The 7,908-nt window shown below is 44.7% G+C and overlaps 1 pseudogene; it reads left to right on the forward strand.

Annotated features, from left to right (window-relative positions):
* Nucleotides 1-2,191: 2,191 nt before the first annotated feature.
* Nucleotides 2,192-3,443, forward strand: LOC110199916 (rab GDP dissociation inhibitor beta pseudogene; annotated as a pseudogene).
* Nucleotides 3,444-7,908: the final 4,465 nt, after the last annotated feature.

The following is a 7,908-nucleotide window of genomic DNA, read 5'->3' on the forward strand; positions in this document are numbered from 1 at the left end:
ACCTCGACTCAAAATTATGGATTGGGTCCCCAGAGGGCAGCTACTACATTTCCCCTAAGGATTCTAGGGTTAACCCTGATGGTTTTAAGGGCTGGTTTTTCCAGTACAATAGCTCATAAGCCCCCATCTGTGTGCTTCCCTTATTGACTTTTAATTGATATCAATGCCCCAACCAGACTTAATTAGCTTTTAAAAATGGATATGTAATATAATAAGACCTGTTGGTACAAATGTCTTCTGAAACCAGGAGCACATTTTCTCGCAAGTACAGAGTCTGAGAGAAGGTGGTCTCCAATTTAGAGAGCAGAGGAATAATTCAGCTCTTGGATGGGGCCCTCTGAAATTATTGACAGAGACGTATAAAACACTCCTCTTACACATGCAAGCAAAAATGATGGTAGATTGTCCCCTCATTAGCATCAATGCTACAGAAGAGCAGCCCACCACCCATTGGAAGTCGTCCCCAGGACCAAATATGAGAACGTGAAGGCCAGGGTAAAGGACTAACTTCCAACCTCACTCAATAAACATTTATACGAGACCTACTATGTGTCTGGCACTGTCTTAGGGACTGGGTTTACAACAACAGAAAGGTAGCAGTCCTTGCCCCTGACCTCTGCAGCACAGTGACACGGCTGCAGTAATGGGCTGAAGTCAACAAGGCCCGGGTTCAAATTCTGCCTCTGACACTTACCAGCTGTGAGACCATGGGTGACTTGCTTTACTTCTCTAAGAATCAATTTTCTCGTCTGTCAAATGGGGAACTAGTCATGTAATACTTCTGAGCTTCAATTTCATCTGTCACATGGGGTTAGGGATGTTACTAGCCTCGCTGAGACTCAGTTTCTTCATGTCTAGAGTGGATATAATACTTGTAGAACTAACCTCACAGGGTTTTGTGAGGCTTAAATAAGACTGTCTATAAAATACTTTGCTGGCTTTAAAGTTCTGTGAGAAAGGTCAATTATTATTAATTTCTTATTCTACCCACCTAATACTGAGTGCACCACACTGTAAGGAAGATACTCCTTAAAATTAAAAAAAATGCCCTGAAAAGCACTTAATCACACTCATGTATTCAACATAGAGAAAGCATGGTACCATGCTAGAGAGCTGGGCTTACAGTCTTAAAGACCAGGGTTCAAATTTGCCCTTGGGCATTCCCTGCTATATTATGTTGGCCCAGTCATTTACAACCTATGTGTCTCCAGAAACTCCACAAAACTCATTTCCTAGGTCAGAGGGTGGAGTTCTCCTTGAGATTATCTCCAGATAAATATAACATGTAAATAACTACATGCACACATGATAGATATATGTGTATGTGTGCACATAGGGGGTAGCTGGGTGATGCAGCAGATAGAGCACCAGACCTAGAGTCAGAAGAACCTGAGTTCAAATCCAGCCTCAGACACTTACTAGCTGTGTGACCCTGGACAATTCACTTCACCCTGTTGGTCTCGGTTTCCTCATCTGTCAACTGAGCTGGAGAAGAAAATGGCAAGCCAGTATCTTTGCCAAGAAAACCCCAAATGGAATCACGAAGAGTCAGAGAAGACTGAAATGACTAAACAAAAAGGGCACACATATGCACATATGTGTCGTTTATACACAACTGTTTACACATTGCCTCCCTTACTGTGATGTCCAGGAGGCTCTTCTTGCCTTCCTTTGTGTTCCAAAAACTTGGCATGGTGCTTGACAAATAGAAGACACTTAACCAGTGGACTCGACCTGACTTGGAGGTTCCCAATGCCAACGAGGTCATAGATTCTTCATATACTTGTGGGTAGATGGTGTTTATCTCCATACAATGGGAGCAGATAGACACAATTTTATACATACAAAGACATGGGCATAGTTGGAGGTGGGGGTGGGTCTCTCGTTTGAGTTAGACAAAAGTGGTATTTGCTTCTTGGAGCTGTTCTACAGACACAATAGCTTCCCTGTATATCTACTGCACATCTGTCAAAGGACATTCCTGAGGGTGGGAAATACACCTTCCTTTGGGTGAGTCTTGGCATCCAATAGTCAAAAATGTTCCTAAACACCAGACAGGAAGCAAACTGTTTGTGAATGATGCTGAATTGAATGCTGGGCAGGTAGGCGAGGAATGAATGACTAAATAATGAATGAAATTGAATAAATGCATGTATGAATGATGAATGAATGAATGCATGAATGTATGAAAATGCACCTACATGGACAAACCATCAACAGGATTAAACTTCATAGTGACTCTTCAGCAAGATATGACAAGAGTCCATATCTTTCTCCACTTCATGGCCCCAAGGATTTGCAATGCTAAGTGTCATTTATGGAGGTACCTATATGTTGACCAAGCCAATTGAATAAATTATTGTAAAAGACGAACAAATGATTGGTGTGAAATCTGAAGAAGAGATTGCCCATTGTAAGCAGCTTTGTGACCCTGGTTATGTCAAAGAGAGAGTAAAAACAAAAGCAGGCCAGGTGATCAGAGTTATCTGTATCCTAAGCCAACCAATTAAGAACACCAACGATGCCAGATCATCACTCCACAGAGCCAGGTCAACCGGAAATCAGCTCTCTATGTTTGCATGATTTCTTCTGAACACAATGTGGCTGCACAAGTAAAGTGCATTGCCATTGTCAGTACTGCTGTGGAAACCAGAGAACCTGAGAAGGAAATCATACCAACATTAGAGCTTTCGGAGCCAACTGAACAGAACTTTGTTAGCATCAATGATCTGTATATTCCAACTGATTTGGGAACAGAAAGTCAGATCTTCATTTCCTGCACTTATGATGCTACAGCTCACTTTGAAACAACTTGTGATGATATTAAAGACGTCTGCAGGAGGATGGCAGGGTCTGAGCTTGACTTTGAAGAAATGAAGTGGAAGAAAAATGACATTTATGGGGAGCACTAATAGCAGTAATATGCTAATATCCAATTAGGAGACATTTTAAGTTTGAACTAATACAGAGTTATATCAAGAACCTAATGAACATTACATGAAATCATATTGAAAAAAAAAAAAGAATCTGAAGGACTGCCATGGAGAAAAGGGATTAGACGTCTTGCTTGGCCTCCAAGAGGGAACAATGTAGAAGGTGCGGAAAGACAGACTTAAGTTCAGTATCAACAAAATCTCCCTGATAATCAGAGCTAACCAAGAGCTAACCATGGGCTGCCCACGAAGGCAACAGGTTAGGTTCTCCTTCACTGGCCATCCTCAAGCAAAGACGAGACGTCCCCTTGTCAGAGATGCTCCCAAAAGGATTCAGATATGGGCAAAGAAGAAGCGTTCTGGGCCCCTCACTAGTCAGAGAGTCAGTGATTCGGGGGCCTCTGATGAAAGCAGAGGTGATTTCTCACTGTAAGGAGACCAGGGGACCAGTGTCACTCCCTACAAAGAAAACACTTGGATAATGCAAAAGTTCACTGATCCTACTTTTTGCAGGCCCTTAAAAAAGAAAAACAAGGTATTAAAACTCATTTGAAAATGTCTTTCCCCTTTCTTTTATCACAAGATAAAGCACATCTAGGTGTGAAGTCCCAAGGAAAGGCCTCGTTGAAATGGAGTTGGGGGGAAAGGACAGACTGTGGCCAGGGAAAGATGTCATCTGTGGTCAGCCTGCTTACTCACGGCAGCTCTGATTATAGCCCAACGCAGTGGCCACAATGAGGCACCCTCTCCATGTCAGGGAAGAGGAAACAGTGACAGGAAAATGCTTCTGAGAAGCCAGACAAGCCAAACTTTCTTTTTCACTGATTTTCACCATAAAAATCAAAATACTTGCATGGCTTTTCTTTTTTTCAGGTTTTCATTTTTGTCTACTAATCACCCTAATAATAATTTTAGATTCTGGGTGTTGCCCTCCCCATATCCTGCCATGGATCTTCTCCCCTATGTAAAAAGGGAAGAAGGGGAAGGGGGAGGATTAGAATCTTCGGATCAAGGAGTTTGAGCTGGAAGGAAAGAATACTAACCCCAATATGGTTCAGAGGAGGGAACTCCCAACTGATATTCCCACTCAAGGACCAGGGAGCCCAGGTTCTAGAGAAAACACTGTGGGCCTATACTGCTAACACTAGAGTTCACGAGCCCTGACTAGTGTGACCCATAGTATACCTTCCTCTCACTTCCCAGAGCCTTCTTCCTCTTCCTCTTCCTCTTCTCTTTTCTATTCTTTGAGAAGTATAGCAGAAATCCTCTAAGACTCAAGACCTCTTCTCAAATAGAAATATAAGCAAAGGAAATCTTTGAACCAACTGTTTTTAAAAGAATTGCAAACTGTCAACATCCACATGAAAGAATGCTGCGAATCACCAATAATAAGAGAAATGCAGTTAAACAGAGACTGAGGCTGTGCCTCATTCTCGAGAGTTGGCCAGTTCACAGTAAGCCAGCAGGCACCATTTTGTCGTTAAGTTGTTAAGTTGTATTTCAGTCGTGTGTGGTTCTCTGTGACCCCATTTGGGGTTTTCTTGGCAAAGATATGGAATATCTTTGTCATTTCCTTCCCCCAGTTCATTTTACAGATGAGAGAACTAGGCAGACAGGGTTAAGTGACTGGCCCAGAGTCACACAAGTAGTAAGTGTCTGAAGCTGGATTTGAACTCAGGGCTTGCTGACTTCAGGCCCAATACTCTATCTACTGCACCGCTGAGCAGCTCCACAATTAGCTCTTAGCAAATGCATAGGATCATAGGTTTAGAATAAGGAGGGACCTCAGAGGCCTCTAGTCCAATCTTCTCATTTTATAGATAAATTGAGGGGCAGAGATGGTAATACCTGACAATGGCTGGATTGATGCTTCTTCAAGATGATTTACTGAGGATAGATGTGCATTCTTCAGTCATGGAAATAATTATCCCACTCCTGTTTATTTAATGCTTGACAAAGGTCACCTCATTTGAGTCTCGTAACAACCCCTTAAGGCAGGTACCATTATCCCCATTTTACAGATGAGAAAACTAGAATTTAAAGGCTATGTGACCTACCCAGGGTCACAGGTTTGTAAGCGCCATAAACAGGATCTGAACCCAAGTCTTTCTAAAGCCAGGTCCAATCCTCTGTCAAGTTTCATTCTTTTTTTTTTAATTTTGCATTTTGTTTATTTTTAAATTAATTTATTTTGAATTATCAACAATCACTTCCATCCACGTTTCATTCTTTTGAAGGAATTCAGCTAGTCCACATAGAAACCCCACAGCATCACTTCCTATGGGTTTAATTATCATCTCTAACATGATAATAAGCATGTGCCTGCCCAGGATATTGTGACGATCAAAGGAGATAAAATCTGTAAAGCTTTTAGCCCAGTGCCTGGCACCTAGTGTCCCCTAGTAAATGTTTCCTTCCTTTGTTCATCTATAGAGATGATACCCAACCCTGCATGTGATAGCTATACATTGATGTTGATTCTTTCATAAAGCCTGTCTCTTGACTGCCGTCTCCAAGGGCAGTCATTGGGAGCACAGCTGGCTAGAACGCAGGGCCGACTCTTGGGCTGCTCACAATTGGCCCTCCTAGGAATCGAACCTGTGACCTGGGCCTCCGACTGACCCTATTCTTGCCATTGGACAACCCTGAAGGGCAATGGGGCTTATCTTTGATCCTTATGGTTTCAGAGTTGAAGAAGAAGGGTAGCCATCAGGAAAGAATAGCTTCTTGCTACCCCTGTGAGTTTGCCCAGGGCCCAGAATCATGAGAGTCTCCCTGGACTGGCCATTCCACTTTGTCCAAACTGGCTGAAAGTTCATATAGGTGGAGGAAGCTTTGGAGTGGACCACTTTCCTCTGGTAGAGTCTCATAATTCCAGAGCACTGAAGAAAATCCTCTCCTAGGACCTCATTAGAAAGAATACTTTGAGGCTCTTCTCTCCCACTGTCTCCCCCCAAACTGGAAGAGCTGGAAGTGGGCTAGAGGCTAAGAGGACAGTCACTGCAGCCCCATGGGGGCTCCTAGAGTGCAGAAGCTGCTCCCCTCCAGGGCTGGCTCCAGGAAAACAGCCATTTATATCCATTTATAGCCCTCTCCTCCTTACATTCCCATTAAACAGGGTCTGCTCTCTCTGGGGCCCAGAACCTTTCTGCTGTTGTCAATTGTCTGCTGGGCTGTCCTCACTTAGACCTGCCCATTAGGTTGGTCCCTATGCAGGAAGCAATAATTAAGTCCCTGCCCCCATTTGATCGTCTGACTCCCCAGAAGTGTGTCTGCCAGATTCTACTAGCCATCTCTTCCTGCAGCTGACCTACATCTTCTAATTCCTTATCTGGTAGACTAAGACAAGATGGTATATTAATGAAGGAGGACCGCTGGGCTTTCTTTCCTCTGCCTGGTAGCATTCATGGCCCATGGGCACCACACCACTTCACCAGGTTTTATCTGCAGAGATAGATGCAGAATATCAGTAAGAATAGTGGAAAGAAGACTGTATTTAGGTCCTGGATTCTAATGCTGCCTCTGACTCTTACTGCCTGTTTTACCATCAGCAAAGCCCTTAATCTCTGTGTGCCTTTGTTTCCTCAACTGTAACAGGAGAGTTGTGATAACCGCCAAGGTCTCTTCCACACCTACATTGACAACCCCATGATCCCACTTGTAAAATAAGACATTGGAATAGATGGCTGCTCAGGCCCTTTCCAGGGAGAAATCAACAGTCCTCTGCTCTGGGGAGGGAAAGAAATGGGAGTAAGGGCAGAGCCCTGAATGACGGGGGAAGGGACATCTGTGCTTTGTGGCCAGGTGGAAAGAGGAGCTAGAGCTAAGAGGGGCTGCAGAAATCATTAATTCACCAGGCACTGATGAAATGCCTAATATGTGTTAGATGCTGGGAATGCAAGGACAAAAGAAGAAAGCAAGCACTGCCCTCAAGAAACTTAAGTTCTATTGGGAGCACATTACATATATGCAGAAAATTAACTGAGAACTTTACATGTGGTAATGGGGGTGGGGTGGGTAATACAACTGGGCAAGTCAAGACAGGCTTCCTGTAGGAGGTGGGCTTCTGCTGAGCCAGAAGGAATCCAGAGATTCCCTGAGGGAGAAGAAAGGAGGGAGAAATTCCAAGTAGCTCATTTCATAGCCAAGGAATACAAGCTAAATGTGAGCTGACCAAGGAAGGGCACCTGAGGAGGAAAACCCCAAGCCTGGGTTTAGACCCAAGTCCTCTGACCACAGCCTGCTCCCTTGCCCACTGCACTATACTGCCTCCCTCCTAAAAACTCCTGATTTGGAGTCCAAGAAGCAGGATAAGAACCTTGGCTCTGTGCTTTGTAATTCACCAAGGACGTCTTCATCCCCCAAAGCCCTTAGGCCCACCAAGCTGCAGAAGCTCCCGTTGGTTTCCAAGGATCATCCCAATGGATGATACATTCTCCTCTGATGCCTGTGAATGCCGGCTGCAGACACCATCACCTCCTGCTTACACAGGCTCTGGTTAGGGATGTGACTTCCCTAGCACCACCCGGCAGAGCAGCACCAGGGCCAGGATGCAAGCCTGGATTCATTCTAGACTGCGTGTGTTAGGGTTCTAGGTACCATACCACCTTGCCTTCCTGTACCTAGCTTCCTTCAGAAAGCATCAAATTATTTCATCCTGGGTAACTCCCCCCTTTACGTACACACGCCAACTAACAAAGGCCAGACCCTGACCTGCCCTCCTCCTCCTGGGCCCGGTGGGCACATCACTCAACTTTGAAGACCCCAAACCGCACGGGCTCAGTGGCTTCCCAGGCTGGCTGGGTGGCTGCAAAGAGGAGAAAGATATGTGTGGGGGCCGAGTCACCAGGACCAAAGCAAACCCAAGCAGGCGACTGTGCTGGGATTGATGGGCTAAGAGGCCTTGGAGGCCGGGCAGGGGCAATTGAGGCTGAGCCACGGCTGCATTCCACTTCCACTATCCCAGTGCAGAAGA

Source organism: Phascolarctos cinereus, unplaced genomic scaffold (genome assembly GCF_003287225.1).
Source record: "Phascolarctos cinereus isolate Bilbo 61053 unplaced genomic scaffold, phaCin_HiC Scaffold_5;HRSCAF=322, whole genome shotgun sequence".
In the NCBI taxonomy this organism is placed as follows: Eukaryota; Metazoa; Chordata; class Mammalia; order Diprotodontia; family Phascolarctidae; genus Phascolarctos; species Phascolarctos cinereus.